General features: G+C 42.9%; 1 protein-coding gene across 1 annotated transcript in view; it reads left to right on the top strand.

The window, feature by feature from the left end:
• The first annotated feature begins 361 nt into the window (after positions 1-361).
• Positions 362-18,557, top strand: part of GULP1 (GULP PTB domain containing engulfment adaptor 1) — a 257,041-nt gene continuing 238,845 nt past the window's right edge. The window contains exon 1 of the mRNA XM_080798218.1: positions 362-484. The gene's annotated coding sequence lies outside the window, so the exon portion shown is untranslated. The remainder of the gene's footprint in view (positions 485-18,557) is intronic.

Below are 18,557 nucleotides of genomic sequence, written 5' to 3'. Positions count from 1 at the left end.
AGGGCACAGCCCCGCGGGGGGCCGGGGGGGGTCCAGGGAAGGTGGGGGGGGCGAGGCGCGGGGGGGGGGCGTGGTTTCGCTTCCGTCCCGGCGCCGGTCAGGAAAGGGCTCCGCTGTCCGGGCCGGTTCTCCCGCGTCCCGCTCGGCTCTCGGTCCCACCGCCCGCGCCAGCCCGCGCCCGGAAGCCCGTCAGCGCCCGCAGCCCGTCCCGCTCGCGGGGGTCCAGCTCCGCCACCAGCGCTCCCGCCGGCCGACAGGGGGCGCCCCGCGTCCCGCCGGCCCCGCCCGAGGCCCGCGCCGGCAGCCCCGCCGCGCCAGTGAGCGCTCCGGCCGCGCGGGAGGCGGCGGGGCGGGCAGCACTGGGGGCGGGCGGGCCGCGGCCGGGGGTGCGGAGTCCGCGCCGACGTCCGGCAACTTTCCGTGCGGGGGCGGAGCCGGCGGGCCCCGAGGACGCGCAGCGCGGCCGACTGCGGCGGCGCGTGAGGTAAGGAGCGGCCGCGCGGTGCCGGGCCTCGGCGGGCGGGAGCCCAGTCCGGCCGGGGCGCGCGGGAAGGGCGCCGGGCAGGGGGGCGCGGGGCGCCGGCGGGCAGGTTGCAGGGGGAGGGCGGCGCGAGCGCGGGGTCGTCCTCCCGCCCGGAGGCGGCGAAGACCTGTTGACGGTGGTGGCGCGGCTGCCGGGGGGACGCGGAGCCCGGCGAGGGCGGGACGGGCCGGCGCGCGGCTCCGGGACCCCCTCCCCGGCCCTTTGTGGTAACTTGGGGCGCGTGTCCGGCCGGGGGGCAGGGGCGGGGGGCGGGGGGACCGGCGCCGCCGAGGGGGCGCGGGCGCGACGGGACTGACCCGCAAGTCGTCGCCGGGTCCCAGCGACACGACCCCGGAGCGAAACTTGGCGCAGCGCGACCCCCCTTTGTTGGCGCCGGGCAGAGTGGGCGTGGGGGCGGGGAGGGCGGCGCTCCCGGGCCGCCTCGGGGGTCCTCAGAGCCGGGGCCGGGGGGCCCAGTCCGGGGCGGCGCCCGCGCCGGGAGCCCCCGCTGCGTGGGTCCAGCGGTTCCCTGTGGGGGCGCCGAGTTAGCGGCGCGGCGCGGCGCGGTGGGGCGAGGGGACCAGGGCGCTCGGTCAGCAGCCGGGCTCGCCGCCGGGTCCACTCCCCACGGGCCGGCTCGGCGCCCGGAGCAGAACCCGGGGCGGCCGGTGTGCCTGTGGTCCCGGAGGCCCGCGCCGGTTCCCCGTGTGCGGGGTGTGGGCTCCGGGCCGGCTGTCCCGGAGCGTGTGGACGACGTGGCGGGGCCCGAGCGGGACGAGGTGGCGGGGCCCGAGCAGGAAGCCGGACGCGGTGCGGGTGGAGCAGGGACGACGCGGCTGTGGGACTTGCGGGCGCGCTTAGCGTGCGGGACGCCCGCGCGGGGCTCCTCCCGCGTCCCCGCAGTGTTCCCGGCGGGACTCGCTCTACTTTCGGGCACTCCGCGTGCGCCCGCGGTGTGCAGGTCGGTGGACCGCAGCGCCGTCCCCCGGAGCCTTGCGTGGGTCCCCTCCGGGCCCGCTGCTGCGGGGAGACGCCGCGTCCGCGCGCGCGAGAAAGTTCTGGTCGTGGGTGTCCCGCTGGCTCCCGAGCGCGGGGACACCGCCGCGCCGACCTCCGGAGGCGACGCCGAGCGCGCGCCCCGGTGCTGAAGGAGGCGCGGACGGCAGGGAGCTTGGGGGGTGGGGAGGTCCGGACTCGAGGATCGCCCCTTCCCAGCCGGCCGTGCCCCTTTCCCCGCACGAGCCCGCAGCCCGGCCGGAAAACCCGGCGTCGGGCGGGCGCCGGCGACTCCCCGCCCTGCTGCGAGCGCGCACGACCGAGGTGCCCCCGCCGCGGGACCGAGGGCCTCCTTGACCCGTGTTCGAGTCCTCACGACCGACGCTGACTGGAGAGGGGCCTGGCCGGCAGCCGGAGCGGGCCGGGCGCAGCAGCGGGCATGGGGGAGACGGGGAGCGTGCGGGGTGGCGGGGAAGGAGCTGCTGGTACGCGGGTTTGAACCCGGGTTTCTTCTGCGGCGAGAGTGTGCGGGTGACTCGGGTCAGCTCTCTGGGCAAACGGAACAAACCGAGCCCAGGGGCAGGAGGTGGTGCCAGGGGCGCTGGGGGTCTGACCCTCCGCCCGCGGTGCAGTGCGGTGGCCCGGTCTGACGCCGGCTGTGCGGGTCCCACGTGTTCAAGTTCGCGTTTTGTTGCCGTGGGTCTCCTCAGCCTGGGCTCGGCCTGCTACGCTTCAGTCCCCTGACCTTGACTTTCCTTGTTTCCGTGGCGGTAAGAATGCGGGACTGGGGCGGGGAGCGGATGCTTTTCCACCTGCATCGAACACTTCAGTTAGGCGTTCTCGGGTGGCACAGGTTCGGGTCATGCACTTAAACAGGAAAACGTGTCCGTCACAAGTGGCCCCCATGAGTAGGTCTTGCCCTTTCCGCTGTGAGAGTAGAACTGGGGTGATCTCACGGTTTCACACAGTATGTGCCCAGTTCCGAAGGCCCTGCTGCGACCAAGTTCAGATTAGGCAGGAACTCGGAGCCTTACCTGCAACTCACACCCTCCTTCTGTGTGTTAAACTTGTGTCCCCGTCCTTCCTTCCGTCCCTTCTTCTTTCTTTCCTTCCCTCCTTTCCAGGGAGGTCGGTTTGCTGTTGTGAGTTCGGAGGCTGGACGGTACAGTGCGCTAATACGGGTTTATTTCCCCTGGGTTGATGAGTTTGACATCGTGAGTATCAGTCTGCCCTCTGAGACTGACTTCATGAATCACCCTTGGCAAACTGTTTTCCCTGTGATTTCAGTTTTTCCACTTGCAAAGTAAAGAAACTTTTCTTTCCATAATTACAAGTTTACTGTGAGCATTGAAGAGATGAAGTTAGGTTAGTAGGTTTTTGGAAAAGGAAAGGTCATAGAGTTTCTTACTGGGTTGATTCAATTGAGATTATGGGGTAAAATAGTAATATTTATATCTAGTATACACGTGTTACAGTGACGTATCTATCTAATGTAAAACAATGACTACTTTTGCATTTGAATCATAGCTTTAATCAAATTTTAATCTTTGTATTGGATAAGATTTTGTTATGGTTAAAGCTGAGTCATTCTTTCAGAAAAATACAATCAGCAAATTAGTATGTTTTTCTTTTGGTTTATATTTATAGTTAGGACCAGTTATATTTTAAGTCCAGCTCAATTTTGCCTTTATGAGAAGTTACCAAATATATTTGCAGAATTTGGCTTCCTTCTCGGAAATAACACTTGAGGGACTAAAATTACATTTATGGTGTACAAACAAACTTTCTTTTCCCAAAGGCCACAACAGTTTCCTTTTAAGAGTTTAGAAGGTAGATTTAGGAGCCTTTCAAGAAATGATTCAACCAGTGTTTGTTGCATATCTTTTATGTCCAAGGCAACAACAGGCTTGAATTCAAATTCTAGCTCTGACTTCTTAGCATTGGGATCTTGTTTGTGTTATTTTACTTTTTACAAACGTTTACCAACATTTAATTTATTGTCTGTTTGCTGTCTGCAATGTATGAACTTGTTTCACACGTGGTAATTGTGAATATTTCATTTGTAGTTTGACATGTCAATTAGCAAAATGAACCACCTATTTTTATAGCTTAATGTACTGTATTGTATGCATGGATGTTTATTTTTCAGGTGAACAGGTCAATGTACTAGAAAAAGAAAATAGTAAGCATGGATAAATTGTTTAATAAAGGGGCACCTGGGTGGCTCAGTGAGTTAAAGCCTCTGCCTTCAGCTTAGGTCATGATCCCAGGGTCCTGGGATCCAGCCCCACATCCGGCTCTCTGCTTTGCAGGGGGCCTGCTTCCTCCCTCTCTCCCTGCCTCTCTGCCTGCTTGTGATCTCTCTCTCTGTCAAATAAATAAATAAAATCTTAAAAAAAATTTGTTTAATAAAGTCTTTGGCAAAATACTTCATCATAATTTTTTTCTATTTGAAAAAATTTCTTTAAGATCTTATTTATTTTATTTGAGAGAGAGCACAGGCAGGTGAGCATACATTGGGAGGGGTGCAGAGGGAGAGGGAGAGAATCTTAAGGAGACTCCCTGCTGAGCATGGAACTCATTCTCACAACCCTGAGATCATGACCTGAGACCAGACCAAGAGTCTTAACGCTTAATTGACTGAATCATCTAGGTGCCCCGTTAGACTATCTTATTAATAGTGAATGTATAAAAAAAGGTAGTATATGGGTTATAATAGTAGAATTTATGGTTATAGAAACAAAATAGGCCCTTTTTTTTTGAGAAATTAAAGGGCAAGTGAACTTTCAAGGATATATTAGGATAGTAAATTTAATGTAAAATATCCAATTTTGCTTTTGATTTTAAATTGAAAATCTTAAAATCTTTAATCTCCATTGCTGAATATTAGATAGTTTTTATTTAAATTTCACTTAGCATAGCAGTTTGTGATTCATTCTATAAAATCGTAGTTTTCTAAAACCTCTAAAAGACAAAAACAATGTTATTTTATTTGAGTACAATAAATTTGGAAGTAGTTACTTCAGGAGTCAGCCGTGTGGTTACCTGAGCCCTGTCCTAACTGTCAGAGGCTGGTGGGTCTAATAGTGCTTGACTTACCACATTTAGAGATCAAGAAATTTAAACTTGTTCCTATGGGAGCTTAAATATGTTCACATTGGAAGAGGAAAAATGATATAAATTTTGAGCAAAGAAATCTCTTTGCTTTCAAGCAATGGAGGTATGAAATTGGAATCAGGCCTTTACTTTAAAGATAATGGCTAAAAGTCATTGTGTAAAACTGTTTTTAAAGACTCTGTTATTTGCTAGTCTTGTATATGTTTTATGCTAAGAAAATATTTTCAGCCACTCTGTGATACTTACAGTTCATGATTATTTTCACCGGAAGACAGTTAATTGACACAATATTGCACAAAAGTATAAATGCCAATTTTCTGCTCTCACTGTAATGGTATAGTTATGGTGAATTTGGAATTCATTTCATCTTTCGATATTTGGGTACTTAAGGATAATGTTGGAAAGGCAGGTCACGTGTATGAATGAATGAGTTAATATAACAATTGTGATTCAAAGATTTAATATGACTTTTTAAAGGAGTTCTGAATGACACTGTATTTTAGAGGGTACACCTAAGAAAGCGTATCTAGATAATAATAGCTGCTTTTACTTCATATTCATTTTTGCTATTAATATTATATAAATATATCTACATATTGGTTTTATCATGTACCTTCTGAAGAGGAAGTTCAGAATATATCCTAGAAATTTCCAAAACTTAGGTGACTAATGCCTCTTTCTCTCTGTATATATAGATTTATCTCTATATAGTATTTATATCTCTACAAAGTATTTATATGTATATATAATTTTGACTTATGTATGTTTTTTGATGTTTCTCTATTATGCTAGGTATACTTTTATGGGGAAAGTATTCAGTTAATTGATATTTCTAGGCCAATTTTAACGATCGATTTAAAATCCTTTTTAGATAACTGTTGCTAGAGATTCTTGAGTCCCCCCCTCCCCAAAAGGACCATTCAGGCTTTTATTTATGCCTGTAATGTAGAGCAAAATAGCAGCAAAATCTGCTACCCACAGTCCCACGGTCTTGGGTAATGGCTCTGATGGTGACGGAATCGTGGAGGCCTCTCAGCTCTCCGGAAGGAGAACACAGGCAGATGTGCAGCTGAGGTGAATTCACTGCTCGGAAGGTAGCTCTACTTGGTGTGTTTATAAAGTACGGTGAAGTGAGAATTGGGTGTACAGGTAGTGCTTTCCTGGGATTGTATAGCTTTTTCTTTTAGGATTACCAGATGTTACACTTGAGTTGTTTCCTGAAACTTGGACCCCAAGTCCTCTAAGAATTTCAGGGAACTTCATCAGCTGCGCCAGAGCTACCAGCAGACAGCAGGTGGAATGACTGGTGCAGTCCTTAATCCACTGTCCCGGGGAGGAGATGACAGTTCTTTAACTGGCTGAAAGCAGCTTGTTGGGAGCTTTGATAGAAGTAACTACAGAGCATAAGTAACCTACTAACTGAATCATTAAGGATTTGGCTAACATTGTCACATTCATGAGATGATAACTAAGCTCTCTTTCTCAGTTTGTAAATGAGGTAATATTGATCTCACACAGCACTTTAGCTGAAAAGCAAACAGAACCATCTCTGCTGTGGTAGCAAATCTCCAACTTTGAAGTAATTAAAATTTGATACAAGAGAATGAACTTGATTTTAGCCTCTCAATTTCTCTCATAGCTGTTTACAACCATTAGGAGAGCCCTATATTTTAAAGTAAAATTTTAATAGCAAATAGGTTCATTTACTCAGATTTCCACTTGTGTGTTAAAACATAGTGTGGTAAGTACTGAAAAGAGTTTTATTTAGGAAGAGTACTTAGTTACATATTTTTAAAGGTCAGCATGAATGTTATTCTCTGTAATCTATTTAATTTTTGTTTGTCTTTGTGCAACTCCCTGGTAAATACTTCCTAGTAAATTTGGTTGATGGTGGAACTCTCCTGGTACCTCCTCGAGGATGTGCACTATTATGACCATAAATGTGTCCTCCAATATAAATACTGATCATTGCTGGAAACAAAAATACAAAATTTGGCTTATTGTAAAGAACAGTTATATAACTGAATTAATTCCTAAGTGATTTAACTCTATGCTGTATTTAGTAATTGATTATCATTACTCAGAGGACACTGCTTTTAAAGTGAAGGCTAGCAAAACACAGGAGAATTGTTAAGGAGTCATACTTGAATAAATGAGTTGTATTTTTTTTTTTTTTTTAAAGATTTTATTTATTTATTTGTCAGAGAGAGAGAGAGCGAGCACAGGCAGACAGAGTGGCAGAGGGAGAAGCAGGCTCCCTGCAGAGCAAGGAGCCCGATGTGGGACTCGATCCCAGGACGCTGGGATCATGACCTGAGCCGAAGGCAGCCGCTTAACCAACTGAGCCACCCAGGCGTCCCAATGAGTTGTATTTGAAATGATCTAATGACATCTGAAATGGCAAAAGTCTGTTTCAGATCTACAAAGTAGCACTTCTTTATGAGAGTAGATACTGTTTTGAAATTTTGTGAATTGTTATTTCTGTTTTAATGCCTCATTGTGCCTCATGTATAGGAGAATGGCTTAAACCACTAAGTTTAAAACATCTGAATTGTCTTAAGCTTCATTGCTTAGATTAAGTGGACTAGGAAATTTATGATCGACTTGGAGAAAGGACATTTCCTAGAGTGGTGCAGAGAAGGCTTTAAAGAACAGTTTTGTGACATGATATAATAAATATTTCTTTGGGACTTCCTTATTCAATGGGATACTGATTTTCTTCTAGGTTTTCATAGAAATTTGCAACCTTTTTATATAAGCCCCTCTTCTCATTCTGGAAAATGTAACTGTTTAAATTATGAGTTGACAAATAAGGGGATTCTGGTCCATTTGCATTTTTTAAAAGATGTTATTTATTTGAGAGAGAGAGAGAACGAGTGGTGGAAGGGGCAGAGGGAGAGGGAGAAGCAGGCTCCCTGCGGGAGCCGGATGTGGGACTCAGTGTGGGACTCGATTCCAGGACCGTGGAATCATAACCTGAATTGAAGGCAGCCCCTGACTGCCTGAGCCACCCAGGCACCCCAGTCCAGTTGAATTTAATAAATATTTATTGAACACCACTTTTCAAAATTTTTTGTAGTTCTCTCCTAATTTTTAGTAGTAAATGACAGTGATGTATCTCAAACTAACTTTAATAGATCTATATAGAACTTGTTATTTCCCTAAATTCTGTGCTACACTGGAGGGGATGGAGTAGGCGTGGAGGGATGTAGTAGGGGCGGAGTTCTTTACCCGCATTAGGCACACCGGTGTCTGGTAACAAAGTGTGGTGATAATTGTTGGGCAGAGGATGAAGATGAGTTGCCAGGCAAAGGAGGAGGGACAGGCATTTCAAGACAGACCAGGTGCCAAAGGCAGGAGATGTAGGACCATGTAAGTGGTTTAATAGAGCAGCTTGTGGAGTTTGGAACTGTAGAGAGGTTTCTCCTTTCTGGCTTCATGCTGATGATCTTAATCATTAGTAACTACATATAGAAGTTTAAGAACTTTAACTGGATGACTTATCTTAAAAAACTGCTATCTTATTTTTATTTCTTTTCCCATCTCTCCAGATCTAACTAATGTGTAATTGGAGTCACAGAGAACTGAGCATACTCTCCATTTCACATTCCACGGTGTCCGTGAACTTGGATAGGAGACAACGACATCATTACTCTCGTGAACACCTAACTTTCTCTCACACACACACATGCGTGTGCACACATGTACACACATGCACACAGACACACATCTTAACAGTACCTGTAGCTTTCCAGAAGTTGCAGCCATTTATCATCATGTCTCATTGCCTTGACTGCACATATATTGGAATGTTTTTATGCTTATGCCTAGTTTGAAATTGCGATAATAATTACATCTGCTTTTAGGGATTCTTTTTTCATATGTAGGTGTGTTTATAGGCATGTAGCTATGTCTTCAGTTGTTTCAATGGAATTTTAAGTCTGTTTCTTTTACATAATTTATATTTTATGCATTTAAAAGCACTTTTGAGAAAGGGTTCATAGACTTTACTAGACTGCCAAATGGATTTATGGCACAAAAGAGATTAAGAACTCCTGGACATTTATACTGATTTTTTCAGAGGTGCCATTTGGCTTTGCTGTCTTTTTTTTTTTTTTTTTTTAAGATTTTATTTATTTATTTGACAGAGATCACAAGCAGGTAGAGAGGCAGGCAGAGAGGGGGAAGCAGGCTCCCTGCTGAGCAGAGAGCCCGATGCGGGGCTCGATCCCAGGACCCTGAGATCATGACCTGAGCCGAAGGCAGAGGCTTAACCCACTGAGCCACCCAGGCGCCCGGTTTTGCTGTCATTTAATGAGGTTAAGAGAAATTAAAGTTATTTAACTCAATTTTATGTGTTATACAGAGATATCCCAAATATTTTTAAAGTAAATCTAATAAGTAATGCTTATTTTCTAGATTATTTGCTTTATTCATGAAACTTGTACAGTTTTTGGTTATCTTGCTAACTGACAGTTCAGCCAAAAAGGGTTTATATTTCATTTCAGAACATGTAAATTTAAAAAGCAGATTTATCTTTTTCACTTTATAGCATTAACTATATTTGGAATGGTTATGATTGAGCTGGGAATTTTGCCTTGTCGTGCTGGTTTATTTTTCACATATAAATGTTTTGTCTCCTCCACTACACTTTAAGTTCCAGGAGAGAATAGGTTAGTTTTACAAGAGAGAATAAATATATAGGGCGCATGGGTAGCTCAGTCAGTTAAGCAGCTGCCTGAGGCTCAAGTCATGATCCTGGGGTCTTGAGATCTAGGCCAGTGTCAAGCTCCCTGGCCATCAGGGAGTCTGCTTCTCCCTCCCCCCACGACGTGCCCCCTGCTTGTACTCTCTGGCTCTTCCCATTTCTCTGTCAAATAAATAAATAAAATCTTAAAAAAAAAAAAAGAGGGAGAGAGAACAGGTATGTTGAACAGTTATTTGTATCTTCTACTTGGTAGGAACTATGCCAGTATTAGTCGTTTCCTGTGAATACTAAGGAAAAAATAATAATTTTATGTATATATAGAAGTGATTTTTTTCTATGCATCAGTCACTGAATTACTTAACATTATGTATTTGGTTATATGATGTATATTATTCATGACTACTTTTGGTGAAAAATTTAAATGTATGCCAGTAATTTTTGGAAAATACAAAGGTAGACTACATAAAAGTATAGCAAATTCCTGTATTATGAAAGGGAACTACAATTAAAGCATATGTGATGAATTTATTGCACTATATTTCCTTTCTTCTTGCTAGGCTTGACATTTCTCTTGAGATACCTCCATTTATGAAATTAGTCTCTTGTATTGATATTTATTTGAATCTGATGATTCAATTTTTTGGAAATAAATGACAAAAATAATACCTTTAAACTTATTAATTTTAGGTAATTGCTGTATAGAGCTTTACATTCATAAGTCCAATTTTGGTAGGTCTGGATCACCTTAAAACTTCAAGGGGCGGGTGCAATGTAATTTTTTGTATTTGAAAACTGACAGTAACTTCAAGATCACAAGGAGAGTTGACTGTCTTTCAGTCTTTCTTGTTTTTGGCTCCACTTTGTGTCTTCTCCAATGGTAAGCATGAAGTTATCACTTCTTTACGGCACTCCCACGTTGGGATCTTCAGCCTCTGTTGGAGTGACAATGATTAGTTTAAGCCAGGTGTGATCCTTTACCTGAAGTTAATTCTCCTTTCCATTTCCTGCACATTGATTCATGAGCGTATTTTCACTTCCCAGGGTCCTATCCCTTTCCTTGTTGTGGCGGACACTATTGATTGGTCACTCAAATGATTTACTTATTCCATTTTGTTCATAGAACTCTGGTGTTAAGTCGCATGTCCACTCTACCTCACATGACTCCAGGAAATCAGTTCATTCCTAAAAAAGTGAAATTTCAGTTAGCCTAAGTTAATAATCATGGTGCTTCTGTTCCCTTTGTTAGTGATTCATTATTGAGGGGACCCGTTTCCTTACCGCGGTCATCCTCAGTTACATGAAGTAACAGGACAGGAGAGATGTGTCTTTACACTTAGCAAAGGGACATTGGATGAGAAGGCATGTGCCAGCTCTTGATATTGGTTCTTTCTGGAATAGGTGTTTTGAAATTGCTACAGAGGGTTATCCTTTATCCACTAGGCAATCTAGCTTGAGGGCAAAACAAATGCATTAATGATAGCAGAAAAAAATGTAAAGAATGTAGGTGTTTGAGGACATTATTGGGTCCGTAAATCAACCTTCCGTAATTCTGGATTTACTACTGTGTGAAATAATGAAGTTCTTAATTTTTCAAATGAATTTGAACTAGACTTTTCGGTTACTTAAATGAGAAAGTATCTTAATTAGAACAGTTATTAAGTGGTATCTTAATTTGAAATAAACAATTTAGAAGTAATAATTTAGGTTATTACAACGTGTAGACCACTTGAATTTTGTAAACATTGGATATGATTATTGCTATTACTGTATAAAAATATTTTATTACTTAAATCACCAAATGTTATTATTCATCTTAAGTATATTCTGAGATAAACACATTCTACATATACCTCAGAAATAACATTATTCAACAAAATAAATTTGAAATAGAAACTTACAACCCAGTCATCTCATAACATGACACCACTTTGATTAGGTGCTTTAGTGTATTGGAAACATTAAATGTACATTAAGAATCAAAGAAAGAATCTCACACCTCATCTAAATAATTTAAGCTTGAAGTCCTGTTAGAACTAACATAAGTATTTAAATATAAAAAAATAAAGCGGGTAGGAGTAGAATTAAAGAAAATTGTGAAGTGCAGATCCATTCACAGAGGTATACAAAAGGCAGACATACAATACACTTTTAAGTAGGAACTAGTTTTGTAAAACTGTAGTTCACTGACACCATTAGCAATTTAATTATTTTCTGCCACCTTGTTCTTGAGTTATTTTTTTTTTTTATGAGTCAACATTATGCATATTGGTTTTCGTAATATGCTGTATCAAGGTATGGCGATCTGAGTCTTTGCCCTTTTGCTTTAAAGATGGTAGGAATTATCCAAAGCTGAGAATTGGTAAAAGCGGTAGTGTAATATATTTTAAAGCACTGATGTTGCTCTTAGCGAAAATGATTGTTAACCAGTGGTTTAAGCAAGCGAAACCAGGAATAATCTAACTGTCAAAGAATAAGTAAGTGTCACAGTGGGCAGCTTAGTTGGGGGGAGGGGGAGTGAGAAACAGGAAGCTAAAGGTTGTGCGGGCAGAGCAGGTGAAGCAGAGCAGCTGGTGAAGCCGCAGGTGGACATACTTCGTTTATCGAGAGCCTGCATTCAAGCAGAGTGGCAGCCGGGTCATTGGTTCAAGAAAGACCAGGCTGTTGTCTGAGAACGCTCTCCACGTGGATGTTGGAAGCTTGGAGACGGAGCCGGTAACTTGAATATGGAAGGAAAAGAAGACCGACCTCGGAAGAGTGGTTGCTGATGGAGCGTCACCATTACTGTAATCCCGATGTGCATATTAGTTTTTTGCATAAAAATGCAGTAAACATGCCTGAGATGCTTCCTGTATGAGATCATGACCTTCTTTCAAAGCTAGGCCAGAGAGACCCCATCCTACAAAGTGCTGCAATTCTCAGAGGATTTTTGTTCTTGCCGAAGCTGCGGTTCAGGGCTTGTCCTGGGGGCATCCGTTTGCTCTTGGGGAATAGGAGGCCTTCTGACCTTTTGCTGGCTTAAAAGGGAACCCACATTCTTGTGTCTTTGAATGTGAGTGAATGATTTTTGGTATGGCAACGAATATAAAGGGATTCTGCTGATTTCCTTTGGGAATTTTTGTAGAAAATATAGCTTGGTTTACAGCGGATATTAATTGAGGAAGTGGATAAAGTATCCAGATAATTCATATTCCAACTTCATTTGTAAATTAGCCAGAGAGGTGAAAACAGGTTTCCGCCCCTTAAGTCGTCTCTAATTGGGTCTTTGTGGAACCTGCACTCTTTTCTTAACCCATTGTACCTATGAATCCACACCAAAAGTGAATTTTCTGAGTAAGAGAGAAACGATAACGATATGACAGGGCTCTGGGTATGCTACCTCAAAATATGGCACCGTGAACTATCTCCTATTTCAAGGGGAAGGAATTTGAGATAGTGGCATGTGGGGGAAGGGCTTTCTGACCTTCCTCTGAAGCAGGTATCTCTCTATCCTGGGAGGAAGGAACATCCTTATCTCTGAAAGCACAGGGACCCCGGGGAGGAATCTGACTGATCTGGCTAAGTTCCCCAGGTTACTCTATATATACGAAGCTCATAATCTTTCTTCTATCATGTCAAAGAGAGTCCCAGTCAAGAGCTAAGAGAGGTAAAGGAAAAATATATTTCTTCTCCTCTACAAATAGCATTTATAGAGTGCTTACTATTAAACATTGTGCTATTTTTTTTTTTATAATTTATAAATGTTTATGAAACTTGTCTTAGGTTCCACAACTTAGACCAGGGGAGATAGTCGGATGGGAAGTGTTTTAGTTACTATACCAGCTGAGGGAGTGTGCAGTTGACATCAACAGTCATCCTGGAGGATTAGGTCAGCATGGGTGGATCTTTTTACTAGTACGAGTAGAATGCCTTTAAATAACCTGACTGTCTACACACCTGGCTGATGCTTGATTCCCACATTTTTTCTGGCTTGATGAGCTGTTCCTCTCTACTCTAAGACGTGGCAACTTGGAACTCCTATGTGACAAGATATTTGTTCATTTTATCCTACTGAGTTAAAGCATAAAAATTAACCCATTGACTAAATTGTGTCTGCATATTGCTTTGGCTTTGCTTGATTTGATTTGTCTGGAGGGTTAACATATTGAGTGAGAAAATCTGACATTTTCTTAATCCCGTTTTCTCCTGGTTTTGTCAAAATGATAAGGTTTGAGTAAATAAAGCATAAGATGTAAAATCATTAATATTAATAGTTTCTAATAGCACCACAAATACTTTTCACTTAGGTATTTGACAACATTTTCCTTCACTGAGAGGAAGGACTAGACAACCTCAAAGAACATTTCAGTCCTTCAGGTAGTCTAAAATCTATTTATCTATCGATTGATTGATTGCTCCCTGCTGAGCAGAGAGCCCGATGCAGGGCTCGATCCTAGGACCCTGAGATCGTGACCCGAGCCGAAGGCAGAAGCTTAACCTACTGAGCCATCCAGGCACCCCTAAGTTTTATTTTTAAATAATTAAAAATTTTTTTTCTTATTTTTTTGAAGATTTTATTTATTTATTTTAGAGAGAGAGCACAGGCCCACGAGTAGGGGGAGGAACAGAGGGGGAGAGAGAGAATCTTAAGCAGACTCCCCACTGAGTGAAGAGCCTGATGTGGGGCTCCATTTTAGGACCCTGGGATCATGACCTGAGCTGAAACCAAGAGTTGGATGCTTAACTGAGCCACCCAGCAACCCCCAAAATTTCTTAATCAAAATATCATATTCAAAGTTTTCCTATTTTAGTATTTGATTTATTTATTTATTTATTTATTTTTTCAAATTTTTTGACATAAACTGTTAGATGTTTGACCTGTCATGGTATTTTATAACTTGGGTATTATTACAAGGTTCTCTTGAATGCTTGGAATCACACACAGGAACTTTGACATATACATGTTAGGGGAAAGCCATCTCTGTAGGAGGCAGTGAGAGTGGAGAGAGTGTTTCAGGCATGTAGGAAATCGTAGACAAGGAGTGAGTGATAGTTTAGCCATGGAACCAGAAGCCTGGAAATACAGCTAGAGAACAGAGTGGAAGGAAAAGACGGGCTAGAATTGCTGGGGGTGAAGCAAGGGAGTCAGAGATCAGATCTGGGGGGGCTTTCTAATCCAAACTTTGTGCTTCATTCAGAGAACAATGAAAAATCCTGCAGGATTCTAACAGCGTGGTGACAAGATGTCGTCTTCATTTTATGTTTGAATAGATGGTCTGCCAGTAAGCCTAGGCAAGAGAAGATGGTAGATGGTGATGAGAAATGAGTTTATAGTTATTCAAGAGAAAAAAATGTGTACATTTTGATGATTTGTTTACAATTGTGGGAAGTAGACAAGTGGATGGTATAAATGCTGATTCTGTACAGGTGTAAAATTTTATTTCTACCTTTCTGGGTTCTTGGGTGACACTGATTAATGAGAAAAAAAAAGCAGATTAACAAGAGAAAAACAAAAGTTTAATAACATGTATACTTCCTGTATACATGGGAGATACCCAGAAAAGCTGAGTAACTCCCCCAAATGGCCCAGGCCATCACCTTAAATACCATCTCCATCTGAAGACAGGAAGATGTTGGGAGAGTGGGAATCTGATCGCAGGAGGCTTCTAGAAAACACAGTTAACAAGGGTGTGGCTGTTAAACAGATTTAAGTCAATGTCTTCTCCACTGATGAGTTTCTAGAGATTTGTTCATCCTTCTCTTCCTGCTGTGAGAGGGAGACACCTTTTTACTAATGGAGTATGTCCTTATAAATGTCCCTTACAAAGGAATTCCTTCTGTTTGGTTTTCAGAGCTTTCCCACATCTGCTGTTTCTTAAAAATAGCCAACTCAAGATAATCCTTATGCCAAAGGCATATTTTGGGGTGGCAAATTTTGCTCCCCTTCAATTTTAAGATTTCTTGTTTTGGCAACCTGGGTGTTTAACTTCTTAACTTCTTCTTCAACTTCCAGATAGAAATAGAATTATTGAAGAAAAATAATGATGTTCTGTTTAGGATACATTTTGATGTGTCTGAATCATCTTGTTACAGATGTCCAGTAGTCATACAGTCACACACACACACACACACCCCTACACACCTGTAGCGAAGAAGTTGGTGTGGGCTCGTGATATATGTGTATATGTATGTATTGTTGGGGCCACCCCAAGATGGCCACTTTCGCATGAAGATTATTCTGAGCTGAAGACAGCTGAACTGTATGGGCTCGAGAGAAATTTTGCCCTCTCTTAATTACATAGAAGAATCTAAATTGACGGTCTTTCCTAGAATATGGGTTGTTAGTGAGAGATAACAACCCAGAGGTAAATTTGCCTGAATGACCCATGTGTATAGAAGGACAAACATCTAATTATCAAATATCTGCTCTTCTTATCACCCTTCCTTTGAAGTCCCAGCTCCCCACCCACTTCTCCTTAGTTCAGGGTGACCTAGATACCTCATTCTACCTGATTATTTTTGGAATGTATATGTCTGTATGGATTCCCCCTACATATGCTATTATATTTGATTTTTCTCCTGTTAATCTGTCTTATGTTAATTTGATTTTGATTTTTAGTCCAGCTAGAAGGACCTTTGAAGGGGACAGGAATTCTTGCTCCTTGATTATATATCTACATGTCTGTACATATATATGCACACACACAAGTTACCAGATTTCAGATTATGAGTATTTAGCTTAGAAGGGGTCATAAAAACAAAAGTTTATATAGTGGGAGGGAAGTTTATGACATGGCTCCGAGGAACACTAGTATTTTAATCAGGGTGGAAAAAGCAAAGCCTACAACAACATGAAGAAGGAATTATCAGGAAGAAGGAAGAAAACCCAGGAGATACGATGTTATAAAAGCCAAGATTAAAAACAAAAACAAAAAAGATTTGAGAAGGGGATGATCAATAGTGTTAAATGGTATAGAAAATCAATAAAAAAATACACAGATTAAAGTGTCAGCAGACACTTAAAGTGTCTAATGTACTTGACATAAAGGTCATTGGTGATTATGGTGAGAACCATGTTGATAGAATCACGTGTTTGGTGAGTTAATTGTGAAGTAGAGTATTTAAAATAGAACCTGAAGACAAATCTGTGTGTGGTGTAGGAGAGGGAAATTTTTTTACTCTACCCTTTTTGGTTCTTTTGGGTAGTAAACTATTGGTAAATGATTGGTAATCGATTTAACAGGAGGAAAAGGTAATTATGTAAGTTAATAGGCACCTCATAAAAAAATATGAGACCTAAGGACGTGTTGGTCAGTGGAGGTTTATATGCCATGCTAAGCTAATGAATGGGATGGGGACGTGGGGCTTCATAGGGGAGGAGGGTTATTCACAGGACAGTAAGAGGAACAGAGGTTCGGCAATTAGATGCTCACTCTGCCATACAGAAAGGTCTTTCAGATAAAAAGTTACCTCTGATAATGGCCCTCTTTTGGGGCCAAACGCCCTTAAAAATTCTTTTAGGTGGTTAAGGGAGAAGTAAAAGTTTGTCTTGAGTCTGCTGGGTCTTCATTGCTTTCAGCTGAGAATAATCCAAGTGCCAAAGTGGCATATTTGGGGGTCATGTATTTTGTTCCCTCCCAGTAGACTCGGAGAGATAGTACAGAAACTGAAAAGGGACTTGGGTTCTACTACAGAAAGGGTTTCTTTAAGATGGGAGGTACTTCATTATACTTTTTTAAAAAATTCAATTTATTTAAATTAAAAAAAAAAAAACTAGAACAAATTTCTCCACTCCCCCAACCCACCACCTCTGGCAATCACCAGTCTGTTCTCTGTATCTATGAGCTTCGTGATTTATTTTTAGATTCTACATGTAAGAGAGATCATATGGCATTTGTCCTTCTCTGTCTGACTTAGTCACTTAGCAAAATGCCATCGAAGTCCCTCTTTGTTGTTACAATGGCAAGATTCCATTCTTTTTTATGGTGAAATAGTATTCCATTGAATATAAATACCACATTTATCTATCAGTGGACATGTAGATTTTTTTCCATAGCTCAGCTATTGTAAATAATGCTGCAGTGAACATGGGGTGCCTGCTGCCTTGTCAGATTAGTGTTTTTGTTTTCTTTGGTGAATACCCAGAAGTGGAAGTCCCCTGGGTCATGTGGTATTTCTGTTTTTAATATTTTGAGGAACCTCCATTCTGCTTTCCACAGTGGCTACGCCATTTATATTCCCACTAATAGTCCATAAGGGTTTCCTTCTCTCGAGACCCCCACCAACACTTGATATTTCTTACGTTATCTAATAGCCGTTCTGACAGATGTGAGGCAGTATCTCACTGTGGTCTGGATTTGTGTTTACTTGATGATCAGTCCTGTAGGACGTCTTGTCCCATACCTGTTGGCCATCTATATGTCTTCTTAAAGAAAAAAATGTCTATTCAGATTTTCTGCACATTTTTCTTAGATTTGTTTTTTGTTTTTTGCTATGGCGTCTTATGAGTTTTTTAAAATATATTTTTGCCACTAGCCCCTTACAGATACATAATTTGCAAATATTCAAATATTGCAAATGTTCAATTAGGTTGCCTTTTCATTTTGTTGATGGTTTCCTTTGCTGTGCCAAAGCTCTCCCCGTTGTGTATTATCGGCACCTTTGTTGTAAATTAATTGACCATATACATGTGGATTTATTTCTGGGCTCTCCGTTCTGTTCTGTTGATGTATATGTCTGTTTTTATCTATTTTATTTTTTAAAATTTATTTATTTATTTGACAGATCACAAGTAGGCAGAGAGGCAGGCAGAGAGAGAGGGGGAAGCAGGCTCCCCGCTGAGCAGAGAGCCCGATGCGGGGCTCAATCCCGATCCCAGGACCCTGGGATCATGACCTGAGCTGAAGGCAGAGGGTTTAACCCACTGAGCCACCCAGGTGCCACTATGTCTGTTTTTATACCAATACCATGCTGTTTTAATTACTACAGATTTGTAACAGAGTTTGAAATGAGGGAATATGATGATGCCTCCAGCTTTGTTCTTTCTTAAGATTGCTTTGGCTGTTTGGGATTTTTTAATGGTTCCATATAAATTGTGGGATTATCTATTTTTTCTTCTGTGGAAAATGTCATGGGTGTTTGTTTTTGTTTTTAAAGAAAGAGAGAGTAGGGAGGGGGTGGGGGAGAAGCCGACTCCCCTTTGAGCAGGGAGGCCAACATGGGGCTTGATCCCGCGAT

Source organism: Martes martes, assembly GCF_963455335.1.
Source record: "Martes martes genome assembly, chromosome: 3".
Classification (NCBI taxonomy): domain Eukaryota; kingdom Metazoa; phylum Chordata; class Mammalia; order Carnivora; family Mustelidae; genus Martes; species Martes martes.
Note: the sequence above shows the minus strand (reverse complement) of the source record. Positions and strands in the feature narration are given on the sequence as shown.